The sequence below is a fragment of the Aquarana catesbeiana genome, linkage group LG09 (assembly GCF_042186555.1).
Source record: "Aquarana catesbeiana isolate 2022-GZ linkage group LG09, ASM4218655v1, whole genome shotgun sequence".
In the NCBI taxonomy this organism is placed as follows: Eukaryota; Metazoa; Chordata; class Amphibia; order Anura; family Ranidae; genus Aquarana; species Aquarana catesbeiana.
In genome coordinates, this window is record NC_133332.1 from 294,454,789 (window position 1) to 294,474,377 (window position 19,589).

Genomic DNA, 19,589 nt, shown 5'->3' on the forward strand with positions numbered 1-19,589 from the left:
TAAAGGACTTGTCCCAAGCTGTCTCTTGTCTTTACCATTTTAGATAATTTTTTTTGTGAAATGGTAGAGGTACATTGTACCCCATTACCAATTCACATGGGGCGGCCGGGATCTGGGGCCCCCTTGTTAAAGGGGGCTTCCAGATTCCGATAAGCCCCACAACCACCATGCAAGGGTTGTGGGGATGAGGCCCTTGTCCCCATCAATATGACCCCAAAGCACCCTCCACTTGTTGAGGGCATGTGGCCTGGTACAGTTCAAGAGGGGGGGGGCGCTCTCTCATCCCCCCCTCTTTTCCTGAGGCCTGCCAGGTTGCGTGCTCAGATAAGGGTCTGGTATGGATTTTGGGGGGGACCACTATGCCTTTTTTTTTTTTTTTCATTTTGGCGCAGGGTTCCCCTTCATTTTTCATATCAGACCTGAAGGGCCTGGTATGGATTTGGGGGGACCCCCACGCAATTTTAAAAAAAAATTTTGGTTCAGGGGTTCCCCTTAATATTCATACCAGACCCAAAGGGCCTGGTAATGGACTGGGGGGGACCCATGCCGTTTTTTTTAATGAGTTTTAGCTATATTGCCAAGAACTGACAATTAATTACAGTCGCGATCAGTTTTAAATGACTTTCTTCCTTTAGAAATGTCATTTTGCTGTGGTACTGTTCTAAACACGGGAAAACTGTGCCACTTTACAGGCATACTATAGACACCCCTCAGGCACAATATTTTTTTGTTTTGCTTTAAGCATTATTAAAATCGCTGCTCCCGAAAAAGCGTCCATTTTTTAAAACTTTTGTTTGCATTGATACATGTCCCCTGGGGCAGAACCCGGGTTCCCAAACACTTTTTATGACACTAACTTGCATATAAGCCTTTAAAATGAGCACTTTTGATTTTTCATGTTTGTGTCCCATAGACTTCAACAGTGTTCGTGTGTTCTTCTGAATTTTTTGCCTGTTTGGATGTTCTGGGGCGAACCAAACGGAAGGGGGGGGGGTTCTGCTCATCTTTAGTGACCATCGAGGGATAAAAAAACGGATCTATAACTTGTATGTTTACATGAACTTTATATACTTTTTTTTATAAAACTATATGTACACAATACAAAAATTGTGAATTTTAAATTCTCTTTTAAATGTTTTATAACGATACAAAGAAAATCCTGTTCCCCATTTGTATTCGGATATAGGTACGTTCTACATAAACTCTTCTTCTCCTTTTGAGCTGTCCATTAGAACTTCAATACTTTAAATGGCTAACTTCAATTTTCATTATCCGTTGTTCATTACACCCAACGCATATTCTTCAGTTTCACTGCTTATGTTTTTATGGGATCCCAATGCCTATATTTATTTTGTAGATGGTGAGATGACCATCAAGACTGAACTATGGCAATGATGGGCTGTTCAAGAGTCAACTGCTGAGAAATTAGAGGTATGTATCAAATTTAATCTATACATGCTGTGGCACATTTTAGGGAAACATTATTATACAATATATATTGTATTATAATATAATATTTTGTTTTATTATATCGTGTGTATTAAGCTCAAGTATCTTGGTATAAGGATATTTTAAAGACTGTTCCTCAAGACTTTTACAGGAAATGCAAGGATTATTAATGTTTACAAACCGTCTCATTTCTGTTCATTTGTGCTCTGTACACGATTACATTTTGAAAACCTTGTTCTGCTAAGACCTTTGTACTAATTAAAGCAGTTTCTTAAAACTACCCTGGTTGCATAAGAGGCACAATAGACCTCTGTGGCCTGGGTAGGACAGGTTGCTGCAAGTCAGGTAATCTTGAGGTGTTTTTACCTTCTGGCTTGTTCCTGTGTATATTTTGGGGTTCTTCCCTTTCCTGTACCACTAGGGGCCCCTTGGTATTGGGCTTATGGTGATGGTACAATTATGGTCTGTTGTATGATGTGCACAGCATATAGGGTTGGTAGGATAGCTACAGAAAAATGGACAAAGAATGGGATTTTAATGGAGGCACAACTAAAGGTGAGTTAGAAAATAGGATTTATTGAAAAGTTTGATGATTTCGGGTTAACAAACAATCCCAAATACATATATATTGCAACTATGCTGATTTTCACCACTAATCCTCAATTTAAAATGGGGAGCCCCCAATCATCATAGTGTGTATATGGTGGTAAAATCCACCATGGTTCCCTGATATCCAGATATCCAATATTAGCTTAATTGAGGGGTGGTGATATCCAGCTTAACAACTTGCTCAAGATGTTTTGCGTATTTATACGCTTCTTCAGGAGCTTGAGGTTTAAAGTGCTTACATCTATAATAAAGTAGATATAAACATATTGGATATCTCAAACATTCAAAAACATAAGTATAGAGCGTTACATATTAGCCTCCACAAATTCACACCACGTAATACTAACAAAACCAAGAAAAGACTGCATGAGTGGTAGACGGTTAGGGCAATAATGACCTCCAGATGAAAGGTTGATATGGAGACACACCTAAGGATAACCATGCACGAGGATGTGACCCAGGCATGGACTGCATATAGGCTATTAACAGATTCAACAAAGGAAGGCAACTTACTGGAGTATAGAAACAATTTAGGAGGCATGGGGCCAAATAATCCTGTTTAGTCAAAAGGAGGATATATATTGCTCTGAAAAAAATCACCAAAAAACAATCACTGTGTAGATCTCCAAAACTGAGATATATGTAAAAATCAATGTGTTTACAGGTCTATTCATTCTTGCCTTGGGATTATAAAGAGCCTGATTATTAATACTAGATAGATATTTATTCAGTAGCGGAAGGTAAGAATAAATAGACCTGTAAACACATTGATTTTCAGGGCAATACATATCATCCTCCTTTTGACGAAACAGGATTATTTGTCTCCATGCCTCCTAATTGAGATAGTTTCTATACTCTAGTAAGTTGCCGTCCTTAGTTGAATCTGTTAATACACTATATGCAGTCCATGCCTGGGTTACATCCTTGTGTACGGTTATCTTTAGGTGTCTCCCCATATCAACCTTTGATCTGGGAGTCAATATTGCCCTAACAGTCCTCCTCATGTGGTCTTTTCATGGTTTTGTAAGTATTATGTGGTGTTCCGCATGACTTTGCAGAGGCTAATATGTAACACTCTATACTTATGTTTTTGAACATTTGAGATATCCTAATGATGTTAGAGCTACTTTTTTTTATAGATGTAAGCACTGTAACCCTCAAGCTCCTGAAGAAGCGTATAAATACGCAAAACATGTTGAGCAAGTCGCTAAGCTGGACATCACCACCCCTCAATTAAGCCACTACTGGGTATCGGTGAACCATGGTGGTTTTTACCACCATATACACACTATGATGATTGGGGGCTCCCTATTTTAAAATGAGGATTAGTGCTGACAGCAGCATAGTTCAGTTGGGGTCAACAGACAAAAAATATAGTGCACTATTTATGTATTTGTAATTGGGATTGTTTTTTTTTTTTTACCTAAAATCATCAACCTTTCAATAGATTCTATTTTTTAACTTACCTTTAGTTGTGGTGCCATTAAAATCCCATTCTTTGTCCATTTTTCTGTATACTATTCCAGTAGGGATAAGGAACATCTGTACCTAATTAATGTTCGCAGTACCACTATGCTTTGACATTTTCCTTGAACTATGATAGGATAGCTAGCTAGAGTCATTTTGCTTTTTGCAGACTAAGGTCACTGAAAAATGTTCTGGTAATACGTCTAGGAAGTAGTGAGCAGTTTGTGGCGTCATGTTAGGGGGTCTATTAGTTAATGTTTTATTGCAAATAAAGCAATGCATGTGTTTTTTGTCGGCTATAATTTTCACGGGTTTTCCTTTTTTTGATTAGGCATAAACGGAGGAAAAATATGGAGGCTTTCTTCACAGGTTTCTTCTTAGGTTTCTTCTTCTGGAGACCTCAGTCATGCAGATACTCTTTAACACTGAAACTGGCCATAGATGGAATGGAATTCGACCGGTTCAGCAGGAACCAGCCGAATCTTCTATCCATCTATGGCTGTTCCCATTCCTCAAACTTTGCTCTAACAATTGACTTCTCTCGAACCGGCTTGTTGGAAGGTTTTACTTTCAATAAGTGCTTATTAGTGTATTTTGACAGTGGAGTCATCTCCCCTTTGTCAGAATACAATAACCAAGCAGGAAGGATTTCTCTTTTGACCCCACTTGTGTCAATGTGGTAATCGGTTCAGTTCTTTTGTTTTTTTTTGATCAGCCCACTTTAAAAAAAAATCTTCCATGTATGGCCAACCTTAGAGTAACTAAAGCTGAATTTGGATCCATGTGTGGCCACTGTGGTTGAACAGAAGGCAGTATATTCTCAATCGGTCAGTGTCATAGGCTGGAGAGATTATCTGTATATTTTGACAGCAGGGAAGTCTCCCTGCTGTCAGAATACAATAATACAGTGGGGAAGATTCCAACCCCCACATTGTGTGTGGATGGAGGAATCCGGTCAGTTTTTTTTTGTTGTTTTTTATTTATTTTTTTTTTTAAATTTAACCAATTGGCTGAATGAAAAACTGAGACGTGCATGGCCAGCTTTAGGGATTCAAGGGTTAAGTGACCTGGAGATATTGAAGCAGGTTTAACCATAACAACCATGCACCAAGCATTTTAGGTTAACTGTAAAAAAAAATGTATATCATGCCATGGTTTAGATTGTGTATTTTTAACCCGAACCTCAGATTTCATTATCTCTGGATAAGTAGGCATGATGCCATTGTAAATGTTCTCTTTTCCATGACTAGTTGATAAGCCATGATCTCTTCAAGCAAGATGGGAAGCCAGGCACACTCCAAGCAAGATGGAATCCCTTTTCTGCTCCTGCAGCATTAGCAAATGGTGGGTACCTACATAAAACTCATTAAGGATGATACAAAAATGTGTCTAACGTGCTATAAAAGCATTGCCAGAGTTATGAGCTTTTTTCAGAAATCATTGCTTGGGTTTAGCCACTCGATTTTATGGACCCAAAAATATTGCTAGACCGTGTTAGGAAGGAGAAAGTCTATAGCTCAATCAACTGCCTGAGTTATGAGCTTTAATCATAACTCACTGCTTGGGTTTAGCCACTCAATTTTGTGGACCCAAAAATATTGCTAGATCGAGTTAGGATATTGAAAGAGTATAGCTTAATCAACTGCCTGGGTTATGAGCTTCAAACATAACTCATTAATTGGGTTTAGCCACTCAATTTTGTGGACCCAAAAAATATTGCTAGACCAAATTAGAAAGGAGAGAAACTATAGCTCAATCAACTACCTGAGTTTATGAGCTTTAATCATAACTCATTGCTTGGGTTTAGCCACTCAATTGTGTGGACCCAAGAATTTTGCTAGACTGAGTTAGGAATGAGAAAGTCTATAGCTCAGTCAACTGCCTGAGTTATGAGCTTTAATCATGATGCTTAAGTTCTGGGATCTGAGGGATATTCAGGTTCAGTCTGAATTCTCTAGGAGTAAATGATCTCCTTGGTCGTGGGTTAGTGTGGTCCTTATAAGCTTTGATGGATCCGAGTCTCGGTCTCAACAACCCACATCTTGTGCTTACCCCACAGGACACTGGTTTCTGCAGGGGATGAATGGCTGAGCAGGGATTTCACTCTCATCCCACTTGGGAAAGTCTACAGAGAGCCCCCGCTCTCTGGAAGTAAAGGGCGGCTGTTGCAAGAACATCTTACATTTCCATTGTAAGCTATAATTGGGCATCTAGTCTGGTTGCTAGGCTGTTCTGAAGTAGAAGGTAGAGCGACTGGGTCAATCTCAGTCCTTGCTGGACCGGGGGAAGAGTGCCCATTCCTCCGAGAAGGCCAGGGCTGGATCTGATTCCGTCTCTTCTCCAACTGCTCCCAGGGCAACCTGGCAGGCAGTCTAGATGTTTCACTATGGCTTATGAAGGGAATGGGGGATACTCTTCTAACTGTTCATCCTTTCTTCCTGGGAATACGGAGTGTTGATCTTGGAATGGTTTTTAGTTTTTCTTGGTTAGAGTATGAGGGCACCATACTACAGTCAACAAACACTTCGGCCATGCCAAAATCAACGTGCCCTATTCTTGGGTCAGACTTAAGGCACTGGGTCAAGATGCCTTCTCCCCTAAGGGGAAAAGGTATGACACATGCCATTCCCACACAAATAGGTTTAAACTAATCTATTTTAAAAAATATGAAAGCTTTCAATGAAAACTATTCATTAATCTCCACATATAGTGTAGTCAGTAGTTGGCTTAACAGGGCAGAGTTCGGGCACAATGCACATAGATATTCCTTGCTGCCCATTTGTTAGAGCAACATTTAGATAGGACCCCCTCCCAAGCCCACTGTAGCATTGTATACAATGCTGTTAACTACCCATTTGCTGCTCATAAGTATGCCCACCTTGGAGCAGTGTAGAATGCATTGCCAGTGATTTCCCCTTACGCATATGCCCTGTAGTCCCAACAGAGCAGATTTCATAGGCAATGCACATAGTAGTTGGCTGCTTTACTGGAGCCGGCCTTTTGTTTATATGAAATGCAAATGATGTGTTGCGCAATCAAGCCCCCACTGTAGCATTGTTTGTATACAATGCAAATAATTCCCCCTCCGCTGCTCATTTATATGCCCAACTTGGAGCAGTGTATAGAATGCATTGCAAATGATTTCACCTTGCGCATTTGCTCTGTAGTCCCAACAGAGCAGAGTTCATAAGCAATGCACATAGTGATTGGCTGCTCTAGTGGAGCCAGTTATATGAAATGCAAATGATGTGTTGCGCAATCAAGCCCCCACTGTAGCATTGTTTGTATACAATGCAAATAATTCCCCTTTGCTGCTGATTTATGCCCAGCCTGGCGCAGCATAGAATGCATTGCGATTGATTTCCCATTGGTTTCAAGCTTTGTAGTCCCAACAGAGCAGAGTTCAGACGCAATGCACATAGATTTGTTGCACCTAGGATTTAGACAGGATTTAGACAGGACCCCCTCCCAAGCCCACTGTAGCATTGTATACAATGCTGTTAACTACCCATTTGCTGCTCATTAGTATGCCCACCTTGGAGTAGTGTAGAATGCATTGCCAGTGATTTCCCCTTGCACATATGCTCTGTGGTCCCAACAGAGCAGATTTCATAGGTAATGCACATAGTAATTGGCTGCTTTACTGGAGCCGATCTTTTGTTTATATGAAATGCAAATGATGTGTTGCGCAATCAAGCCCACTGTAGCATTGTTTGTATACAATGCCAATAATTCCCCCTCCGCTGCTCATTTATATGCCCAACTTGGAGCAGTGTATAGAATGCATTGCAAATGATTTCACCTTGCGCATCTGCTCTGTAGTCCCAACAGAGCAGAGTTCATAAGCAATGCACATAGTGATTGGCTGCTCTAGTGGAGCCAGTTATATGAAATGCAAATGATGTGTTGCGCAATCAAGCCCCCACTGTAGCATTGTTTGTATACAATGCAAATAATTCCCCTTTGCTGCTGATTTATGCCCAGCCTGGCGCAGCATAGAATGCATTGCAATTGATTTCCCGTTGATTTCAAGCTTTGTAGTCCCAACAGAGCAGAGTTCAGACGCAATGCACATAGATTTGTTGCACCTAGGATTTAGACAGGATTTAGACAGGACCCCCTCCCAAGGCCATTGTAGCATTTCTTTTTTTTGTTAGGCTTTAGTTACAGTTATTAGTCAGAATTAGATCCATATTGTTTAATGTGAAAATGATGTATGTTTTTACTGCTAAATGCTTTATTGTTTTAGAAGGCAGGAAATTATTTTATTGTTTTAAAATGCAAGGCTTGTCAATGTTACAGTTGAGTGGATATAATTAGTTTTAAAAGTTTTTCATGTTATAATTGGGGCCTACAGCCCCATATCATCCTTCTTGTGTTTTTTAATGTTACCAATATCTCGTTGCAGATCTCTGGAATGAACAGCACACTGGAATGAGCAGCACTCTGGAATGAGCAGCATGGTTGGACTGCTGTTCGATCTAAAGTAAGTGAAGGGTACATATTTTTTTTCTTTTTAAATTTTAATATATATATTTTTTTTCTTTAAAGATAAATTTACCCTTAAACCCCTGCAATACAGGGCACTTTCACCCCATTGGTGTTCAATGGGAAGCATGCATCCCTTTGTCATTGTTTTTCAGTGTTAAAGCATGTCTCCTCTTGGTTGTCAATGGGAAGCATTTCTCCCCTTGGTTGTCAATGGGCAGCATGTCTCCCCTATTTAAAGACTGGGAAGCTGACACCCCCTTGGTAATGAATGGGAAGCTGACACCCCCTTGGTAATGACTGGGAAGCTGGCACCCCCTTGGCGATGACTGGGAAGCTGGCACCCCCCTTGGCGATGACTGGGAAGCTGGCACCCCCTTTGGTGATGACTGGGAAGCTGGCACCCCCTTTGGCGATGACTGGGAAGCTGGCACCCCCTTTGGTGATGACTGGGAATTGTTTAATAGCTCAGTGACAATTGGGGCTTATTCAATTGAAAGTACGATGTGTAATGCTCTTAAAGCAAACAATCACATGACTGCTGTAAAATGGCAATGGGTCAGTTGCTGATTGGCTGTTTGGCTATTGCACTTTGCTATGTGCCCTGTTCTTGTTTCTAAACCCAGTTGCATACTGAACAGTCAACCATACTATAAACCATTTTTCAACTTGCTCAATTTTTCTAGAATGTTTTATGTTGACTTGGATTCCAGACACACCTAAGTGTTTTGCGGGCTGATTTGGGATACCAAAACACTGTGCAAAAATGACAAATCGCACAGCACTTATTTAGGTGCCATTCATTTCAATGTCACCTAAACGTATGTTCCATTTTGCTATGTGATCATGGCAAAATTGCAACGCATGAAGCTTGTCCCTCAAAACGTACCAGGAGCTTCTTTTTGGGCGTCGGCTTTGAGCACTGAGGTTTTCCGCTATTACAGGCTGATTTATTGTGGCAAAATTACACCCACGTTTAGGTGCCACTGAAATGAGTGGCACCTAAACAAGCGTTGTGTAATTTGTCATTTTTTGCACAGCATTTTGGATTTGCGGGCTGAATCACCAATGGCAAACACCCATGTGTGAATGGAGCCTACTGCTTTTTGTTTTAGAAATAAAAATTTAAATAAAAAAACCTACGCTATATTACCAAACGTATTGGGATGCCTGCTTTACACGCACATGAAATTTAATGGTGTCTTAGTCCATAGGATTCACTATTGGGTTGGCCCACCCTTTTGCAGCTTCAACAGCTTCAACTCTTCTGGGAAGGCTGTCACAAGGTTTTGGCATGTGTCTTTGGGAATGTTTCTTCCATTTGTGAAGTCAGGCTCGTGGACGAGAAGGCTTGGCTCGGAGTCTCTGTTCTAATTCATCACAAAGGTGTTCTATCTGGTTGAGGTCAGGACTCTGTGCAGGCCAGTCAAGTTCCTCCACCCAAAATGGCTCATCCATGTCTTTATGGACCTTGCTTTGATCACTGGTGTGCAGTCATGTTGAAACAGGAAGGGGCCATCCCCAAACCCTTACCACAAAGTTGGGAGCATGCAAATGTCCAATATGTCTTGGTATGCTGACGCCTTAAGAGTTCCCTTCACTGGAACTAAGGGGCCAAGCCCAACCCCTGAAAAACAACCCCAAACCATAATCCCCCCCCCTCCACCAAATGATTTGGACCAGTGCACAAAGCAAGGTTCATAAAGACACAGATGAGTGAGTTTGGGGTGCAGGAACTTTACTGGCCTGCACAGAGTCCTGACCTCAACCTGATAGAACACCTTTGGGGTGATTTAGAGAGAAGACTGTGAGACAGGCCTTCTCATCCAACATCAGTGCCTGACCTCACAAATGTGCTTCTGGCAGAATGGTCAAACATTCCCATAGACACACTCCTAAACCTTGTGGACAGCTTTCCCAGAAGAGTTGAAGCTGTTATAGCTGCAAAGGGTGGGCCAACTCAATATTGAACCCTACGGACTAAGACTGGGATGCCATTTAAGTTCATGTGCATGTTAAGGCAGGCGTCCCACTATAGTGTATGTGTAAGGGGGCACTCGGCCACACTCTGATGCAAGGGGCGATACTCTGCTATAAAGTGGGACTAATGTAAGGGTGGGACTTTGGAGACGTGGATGCAAGGGAGGACCATGTTGTGAATGTGGCACTTATCCTGACTGCTGTACTCTGTTTTGTTTATTGCTTGCTCTTAACCCCTGTACTCTGTACAATATGCATAGATATACTGTACATAGACCTGACCAAGATGATCATTGTCTCAACTGTTGCTGGTTTTAATGAAGTTCTTCTTTAACATAAGCTCAGCCCATACATCAGAATTTTTCTTTGTGTTCAACCAGTGGGTTTTTTTTTTCCCCCCATTCACACATTTGACACTGCCCTGCTAACCCAACTGTACTCTGCCCTACTGATTCCTGTTTCTGTATACTGTTCTGCTGAACTCCCATCCTCTGCCCCCCCTAACAATTTTTACTGCACCTCCACATCAGACGGATAGATTCCGGCCCTGGATTGGAGTATGAGGTCTCAATACTAGAGCCAACAATCTCTTTGGCCAGGCCAAATTAAATATTCTCTATTCTTGGGTCAAACTTTAGGTATTGGGTCAGAATCCTTATATCTTTAGGGGGGAAAAAATCTGACACTTACCGCTCCCTCAAAATGGCAACACTTCAATACTTTGTTACAACAAGAATTTAAAATACATTTTTTATTGTGTATGTAGCGCTGGTAGATTTACAATCTACCGCAGATTAGGTAAATTTAGTAAATTGTGCGTAGGAAGGTTGGAAGTTTGCCTCTGTTCCAGCTTGGCTGACGTTGTGTGTGCTTCCGTGCTGACCGGTGGGTGTCGCTGTTGCTACTGGTCAGTGTTGGAAAGGCAACGTGTCGAAGCGTATGGATGCTCCTCTGTCTTGGAGACAAGATCGGTGGAGGTGGTCCTCCGAGTAGCATTCTGGGAAGAGGGTATTTATGGGACAGACACCATGTTCTAGGGTCGTTTTTACAGCCACCTGCTGGCCCTCCTGGCCGACAGGTATGCGTTAAGGAGCTACCTCGTGGTCCTCCGATCGGGAGGCCCACGATATAGCGGCGCAGGGGTGGGTCCAGAGGCTTGTCTGGGGCCTACCACCGTGGCTGAGGAATGGTCCTGAGCTGTGGGTCCTGTGTGACGAAGCTGGACGGCCGAGGAGATTCCAGGGGAGGACCCGTCTTGCAGAGATCACGCAGCGTGCTGGTCTATAGAAGGGCCTGGTGACTCAGGCGAAGGACGTTTCCAAAAGAAGTAACTATACAGCATAGTGTTGCCGGTTCGGCTTTAAGGTTCAGGCACTGTGACTGACTTTCACTGCAGAGAAATCTGATACATCCTGTGGCAGAGGATCGTACGGATTTACCCCCCTGAACAAGTCTGTGGCAGAGACTTTTGATTCGTGCTGCGTACTGGCTGCTAGACCGGTGAGAGAGGCCTATCCAGACGAGCAAGGAGTGTGTCCCACAAGGGGAGCACATTCCACCTAATTATCTGAATTCTACCAGGAAATTTGCCGCTAAGATTCTATAAGAAGATATTTGAGTTTCTCCTGAAAGTTTCCTTTTCCGCCTCTTTCCTGCTATTACCTAAAGTTTGTCTGTTCAATAAAGCATTGAAAACATACTCCAGAGTTGGTGCATGTGTCGTCCAGAAGTAAACTCAATGGAACCCTAGACCTGATGCCGGTGAAACAGAGGGAAGCAAGGTGAAGGTAACAGACCCGCTTAAACCAGCAGCTCCACCGAGTTAGTGCTACATGTACATATAGTTTTACAAAATAATATATAAAAAGATCATATAAACATACAAGGTATAGACCTGTTTTTTATCCCTCTTGATGGTCACTACACCCCCAGGGTAGGAAACCCTTCTCCAGAGGAGATCAGTAAGTGTAGGCCATTGAACTTGACATGCTTCATGGTCGCCCGCTTCTTCAGGGCAAAAGTGAAGGGAAGCAGGACACTACAAGAGTACATAATGTCATAGTATTGAAGGCAACAAAAACAGCATAGTGTCCTCAACAGCAGATTACTACAACAAAAAAGGTACAGGAATGCCTTACCCCAAGATCAGGCTGGGTCCGTCGGCAGCCATCATGGAGGCACCAAAGCCAAAGGGGCCAAGTGAGCAAGGGAGCAAAAACAAAATGGCGATTGGGATAATCTACTATGTATGAATGTATGTATGTGTATATATATGGAGGCTTTCTTTACAGGTTTCTTCTTCTGGAGACCTCAGTGATGCTGATTCTCTTTAACACTGAAACTGGCCACCCCATGCACCCCATCCAGGATCGGCCCTGGGTCCATGTCTATTTATGGGGTTGTCTCAGTCCTCTGTCAACCCACTTCTGGAGACCCCATAAACATTAATATCAGCCCTTCCTAACCCCTACCCTCTAGTGCTAGAAGATTCTTCAACCTTGTAGACACCATGGGGAGGGACCAGGGAGCTGCCAAGAGGAGTCATCCAGCCCTGGCCTCTAGTAACCCTGACATAATTTAATGACCCATAAATATGCTTTTTTTCTACTCTCACATTAGTAGCATACACTAGAGGGTGCTATAGTCACCTCTCTCAAAAAGCAGCCGTTTCCCCATCGTCTGGAAAAACAGACACCCAGGAGCAAGGGCATCCCATAAGCAAAAATGGGAAGGGGAAAAAGGGAATAAACCTGGAAAAGGGCTTTGTACAAATAAATATGTGGTATCAAAAATAGATGATTTATATATTTTCTTTCAAAAACAGAAACCATATACATAATGTGTACATCCTGACTACAGATCCCTGTAGGTAGAAAGATCTGTCAATGTCAACATATGTACATGTTTTCTGGAGCACTTCCCCCAAAAGAGAAGCCCTCCCAGCATGACTGTAAGAATAGCAGGAGCAGTCCTAAAAGTCCAGAACTAGGCAGGACGACAGCCGTTCATGATGGTCCTGCAAGAAACAGAAGAAAATACATCCTCACACTAAACTAATTATCTGTACATTCTGCTAACAGGGGGTTATAATCCTGTTAGCAAAAAAAAAACTTTGTACATAAAAGTTTCTGAAGGAGGAGCCCCTCCATAGTAGTGATGCCACGTGACACTAGGCCTCACCCAAGGATTTTCTTCAGGAGAACATCACTGGAAGCAGATTAGGCAACTAGTCCACAAGAAAGGAATTTAAGGGGTAGAAGACCCTTGGTTGCAGCTAGAGTTGGGTGAACAGTTCGAGCCAAGCAAAAGTTCGGCCCAAACATCGCCTGTTCGGCGAACACCCAAATTTGCAGAGCGCTCTGCGTGATGTTCACCCGCCAAGCACCCTACAATGCACTGCATGCCGCAGAGTGCATACTAGGGCCCTGATTGGCTTAAGCAATGCATCTGACCGCTGGTCAGATGCAAAGCTTCACCTAATCAGTGCGCAGAACACTGTCAGAGCCATGATTGGACAAAGTCATGATGACTTTGTCCAATGATTTCTCAGTGCTCATAGTCCCACCCCACACTATAAAAGGTTCCTTCTCACAGAAAGCTTTTGCAGTGTGCTGTTGGAGTGGAGATAGATAGAGCAGGGCTCAGTTTGCTACTAGCGAGTTAGTGTGTTATTGTGACTTAGAGTGTAGAGTGTTAGTATAGTGTGAGTATACTGTAGTTTGAGTATAGTGTATCAATATCGTGTAGTTTCAGTGTAGTTTATTAGTGTAGTGTTTCAGTATAGTGGGATTTTAGTGTAGTGTGTCCTTCCTAGGTCCACAAACACAAGACCAATGTTTTGGCTATAGCACGGTCGGCAAGTGGTTAACCACTTCCCGCCCGCCATATAACAAAATGACGGCTGAGAAGTGGTTTCATTATCCTGACGGGGCGACATATGACGTCCAACAGGAGAAGCCACCACCAGGGATGCCCACCCATGGCCATCAGGGATGCCCACCCAGGACCACCAGAGAATGCCCATCCAGGAACATGAGGTAAGCCCACTAGAGCCCACCAGGGATGTCAATCATTGGCCATTAGGATGGCACTCTGTGCCCATCAGTGATGCCTGCCAGTGTCTCCCGATCAGTGCTGCCCATCAGTGCTGCCTATAAGTGCCCTCTAGTGCCACCTATCCATGCCTATCAGTGCCACCTATCAGTGCACATCAGTGTCGCCTATGAGTGCCCATCAGTGCCACCTATGAGTGCCCATCAGTGCCACCTATGAGTGCCCACCAGTGCTGTATATCAGTGTCACCTATCAGTGCCCATCAGTTCTGCTTATCAGTGCCGCATATAAGTGTCTCATCATCAGTGCCAATCAGTACTGCCTCACCAGTGCCCTTCAGTGCAGCCTCATTAGTGCCCATCAGTAAAAGAGGAAACTTACTTCTTTACAAAGTTTTGTAACAGAAATTAAGAAAGCTTTTTTTTTTTCAAAATTTTTGGTCTATTTTTATTTGTAGTGCAAAAAAAAAGAAATACCCAGTGGTGATCAAATACCACCAAAAGTTAGCTCCATTTGTGGGAAAAAAAATGATAAAAATAACTTTGGGGTACAGCATCGCATGACGGGGCAATTGTCATTCCAAATGTGAGAGCGCTGAAAGATGAAAATTGGTCTGGGCAGGAAGGTGTAAAAGTGCCCTGTATTGATGTGGTTAACTGCTTCGGCTGCGGAAGATTTTACCCCCTTCCTGACCAGAGCGTTTTTTGCGATTCGGCACTGCGTCGCTTTAACTGACAATTGCGCGGTCGTGCGACGTGGCTCCCAAACAAAATTGACGTCCTTTTTTTCCCACAAATAGAGCTTTCTTTTGGTGGTATTTGATCGCCTCTGCGATTTTTATTTTTTGCGCTATAAGCAAAATAAAAGCAACAATTTTGAAAAAAACGCATTATTTTTTACATTTTGCTATAATAAATATCCCCCAAAAATATATAAAAAAACATTTTTTTTCCTCAGTTTAGTCTGATCGTATTCTTCTACATATTTTTGGTAAAAAAAAAATCGCGATAAGCGTTTATTGATTGGTTTGCGCAAATGTTATAGCGTTTACTAAATAGGGGATAGTTTTATGGCATTTTTATTCATTATTTTTTTTTACTAGTAATGGCGGCGATCAGCGATTTTTATTGTGACTGCGACGTTATGGCAGACATGTCGGACATTTTTGACACATTTTTGGGACCATTGTCATTTATACAGCGATCAGTGCGATTAAAAATGCACCGATTACTGTGTAAATGACACTGGCAGTGAATGGGTTAACCACAAGGGGAGGGGTTAAGTATGTCCTAGGGGAGTGATTACTAGCTGTAGGGGGATGGGCTGTGTGTGTGATGTCACTGATCTCTGCTCCAATGACAGGGAGCAGAGATCGAGTGACACTTGTCACTAGGCAGAACGGGGAGATGCTGTTTACAACAGCATCTCCCCGTTCGTCCTCTCTGTGAGGCGATTGCGGGTATCCCCGCGGTGATCGAGTCCGCGGGACCCGCGACCCGACTCACGGAGCTCCCACCGGCGCGTGCGCACGCCGCCGGCGCCGCACACGCAATGGCACGGCGGGGAATTCAGATGGACGTACCTGTAAGTCCATTTGCCCAGCCATGCCATTCTGCCGACGTACATCAGCGTGCGCCGGTCGGGAACCAGTTAAATGACTTATAGTCAAAAAAATAAATAGAGTAACACAGTAATACGGCTCTGTGTACAGCCTGCCACTTTTCTTTCTGGGACTATATGTCCCTGGAAGTCATATCCAAGGACAAATCTCTAATCACATGAAACCATGCAGGTGCTATGGAGCCCAGAAGCACAGGGGCTCTAATAAGTGATGGGCTCAGATGTGTTCGGGATCGTAGTCCCAACCCACCTGAGCAATCCTGCTAGGAAGCTGACACTGCACAACGCCAATCATAGGCAGTGAGGCATTTCCTGGTCCACAGCCTTGACTAGGCTGCTCCTGATTGGCCGTATCCAGTAATGGCTTCCTGGCGGGATTGCTCAGGTGGGTTGGGACTACAATCCAGAACATGCCTGAGCCCATCACTAGTCCTAATGCCATCTACTGTAAGTACTCAACAAACTTATCAGGTAGCAATAGCATTGTAAAAAAAATATACAATAAATGTATATATTTATTTTGGAATATCTACAGAATACAATAAAGCAATTCATGCCATGTATTACTAAGAGCTCTTTCACACTGGGGTGGTGCGGGCGCCGGCGGTAAAACAGTGACATCTTTAGCGCCGCTTTACAGTCGTTTTAGCAGCGGTATTTGGTCGCTAGCGGGGCGGTTTTACCCCCAGCTAGAGGCTGAGTAAGGGTTAAAACCACCGCAAAGCACTGCTGCAGTGGCGCTTTGCCGGCGGTATAGCCACGCTGCCCCATTCATTTCAATGGGCAGGAGCGGTGAAGGAGCGGTATACACACCGCTCCTTCACCGCTCCAAAGATGCGGCTTGCAGGACTTTTTTTACTGTTCTGCCAGCGCACCGCTCCAGTGTGAAAACCCTCGGGCTTTCACACTGGAGTGTGTGGAGCGGCTCTTTCAGGGCGCTTTGCAGTCGCTATTTTTAGCGCTGTAGCACTTGCAGAGCGCCCCAGTGTGAAAGGGGTCTTAAACAATCACTCTTGAAATAGAGTAGGGCACATGCACATGGCTGTAAAAAAACTCTGCATTATCATCAGTACGGCATTGTTCTAGTAATGAAGGATGTTAGTGTAGCGCTACCCCCTTAAGGGTCGCTGGATTTTTGTGTTCTCCCTCATATACACAGCCAGGCAACAGGAATTTATCAGCACTCCCTCAACTGGTTCAAGAATCAGTCCAGGGTGTTGTGTTTTGTTTTTAGTTTATTACGGAATGAACTTGGATAAGGAAGGGAAGGTATGGGATTGCCCAGAACTGTAACTTGAATGCAAACTGAGGACTTGCTAACTTTCTTGCTGCCAAAAGTCACTATGCTGTTCCTTCTGTGGGATAAACAGATCAGCTGAAGTGATAGCAGAAATATTCCAAACACTGGATGCAGATGCACCTGGCTGCTCCTTAGGTTCCCCAAGCAAGAGGCATAGGGTAGCTCTATTGGCTTTAAGGCTCCAAGCTGTCCCTTAGTAGCAAGCAAGCTGGGTACTGCACCTGGCTGCTTCTCCTCTAGGCTCTGGGGTGTATTGGTTGAAGTTACTTACTCAGTCCCTTAGATGAATCTTGTGGCACATGTGACTGCTAAACAGGCCTCCTGCTGGACAGGTCCCAATGGCTCCCAGGATGGCTTCAGCTAGGCCTACCTGAGGCTGAAAGGGTGTGAGGCTTCAGGTGATTCTCTCTCTCTTTCTCTCTCTCTCTCTCCCTCTCTCTCCCTCCCTCCCTCCCTCCCCTTCAAGTCAAACCCGAACACTTTAGCGGGTGTGTTAAGCTAGTGATTCTCAACTAGGGTTCCTCCAAAGGTTGTTAGGGGTTGCTTCAGCATTGGATAAGTTCCCACCGACACCATTGATCTTTTTAGCTATCTGTAAGGAGGTAATTCTTCCCAATGACCGCAAGTGTAAGGACCATTCTTCCCACCGACCATCACACTATTGTATCATGAGTTGTAGATTTCTAATTTTTAGCAGGGGTTCCCTGAGACCGGAGAACTATTTCAAGGGTTCCTCTGTGTTACATAGTTACATAGTAGGTGAGGTTGAAAAAAGACACAAGTCCATCAAGTCCAACCTATGCTGAAAAGGTTGAGAAAGGCTGGTATAAACTATACATATATTTTGCTTTTAAATAACATTTCTAATCATATGAAGTTAATAACAAGAGTTCCCCTTTACATCAGAGTCCACAGAGTTCCCCTTTTACATCCAAACTCACGGAGTTCCCTTTCACTGTAAGGTGGGATTCTGCAGACTCTGATGTATGGAGAGGACTCTGATGTAAGGGGAAACACTGTGGCCTCTGGTGTAAAGGGGAACTCCGATGTAAGGGGTGCTCTGAGAACCCTGATTTGCCTTGATGTACTTACTCAGAGGCAGGAGAGAGAAGGGGGGAGACTTTAGTCACAGACAGGGATGGATGGTGAGCTCACTTACCCCTTGGCAGTCAGCACCTCTCATCCAGATGCATCTGAGGCTGCTGGACTTCAAATTTCCAGGCCCAACTTTCCTTTTCTGAGGCACGGCGCCGGGGATTGGAGTGTGGGCATCCATAGTCCAGTCTAAATAATGTGTCCGGGTTTCACGCAGTCTGAAACCCGGACACATGATTCCAAAACCCGAACTGTCCGGGTAAATACTGGACAGGTGGCAACCCTACCTTCTGCCCAGGGGCAGAGCCCCCCAGCAAAGGAGTCCCCTGTAGGCAACTGGACCCTGGACTTGTGGGAAGTCTGGAAACTGTGGTTTCCCACTCCAGAATATTCATGGGCTACCTCTCCACCTTTGGGGCCATCCTGGACTCTGTTTCCCACATGGCCGGGCTCCAGAATATTCATGGGCTATCTCTCCACCTTTGGGGCCATCCCCACCCAGGGATTGGTGGAGACTCCTTAAATATTCAAGCCTAATCGCTGCTCCTCTGCCCTCTAAATTTTATAACCCTCCAGCAGTTCCAGAAGCCATGGGGAGGTAACATGGCTAACATAGTAACATGGAGGTGCCAGCTAACTCTAAACAAATGAACCCCGGCTCCACTGTCTACAGAGGAGCCCAACTAAATTTTCTTACACTGTACAAGGAGGGAGCTACACTAGGTGGCAGGAGCCACCTGAGTCCTTGGTGCAAAGGACACTAAGCAGAAAGAGCTGCCGTCTGCAAGCTATCTGGCAATGAAGGACAATAGGCTGCAGGAGCCCCCTGTGTCCTTGTAATGAAAGGTGTTAGGCAGCAGTAGCCACCTGTGTCCTTGCAACAAAAGACACTAGGCTGCAAGAGCCACTAGCATCCTGGTAACAGGACGTGTCCTAGCAACAAACAGAAGTCATATAGCACCCTAGCAACCAAAAGGGTACATTTGTGTTATATGCTGTATGCATGTAAACATTAGCACAAGTGTGTGCAGTGTATGGACAAGGTTTTAAGCAAGGTTTTGTGGCAGTAAGATACTATGTAAAACTGCACATCCATACATATGAGCCCTATGAGATACACATGCATACATATACACTATATTGTCAAAAGTATTGGGATGCCTGCCTTTACATACTGTACACATGAACTTTAACCATTTCAGCCCTGGAAGATTTGGCTGCTGAATCACCGGGCCATTTTTTGCGATTCTGCACTGCGTTGCTTTAACTAACAATTGCGCGGTCATTCGACGCTGCACTCAAACAAAATTGACGTCCTTTTTTTCCCACAAATAGAGCTTTCTTTTGGTGATATTTGATTGCCTCTGCGGTTTTTATTTTTTGCGCTATAAACAAAAATAAGAGCGACAATTTTGAAAAAAAACACAATATTTTGTACTTTTTGCTATAATAAATACCCAAAAAGCAAATTTTTTAGGCCGATATGTATTCTTCTACATATTTTTGGTAAAAAATAAGTGTATATTGA

At 43.6% G+C, this 19,589-nt stretch overlaps 1 long non-coding RNA gene across 1 annotated transcript in view; it reads left to right on the top strand.

The window, feature by feature from the left end:
- The first annotated feature begins 1,346 nt into the window (after positions 1–1,346).
- The window catches only part of LOC141108649 (uncharacterized), a 109,254-nt gene continuing 91,011 nt past the window's right edge, over positions 1,347–19,589 (top strand). Inside the window, exons 1-3 of the long non-coding RNA XR_012236100.1 lie at positions 1,347–1,431; positions 4,776–4,869; positions 7,934–8,011. This is a non-coding gene — a long non-coding RNA (uncharacterized lncRNA). The remainder of the gene's footprint in view (positions 1,432–4,775; positions 4,870–7,933; positions 8,012–19,589) is intronic.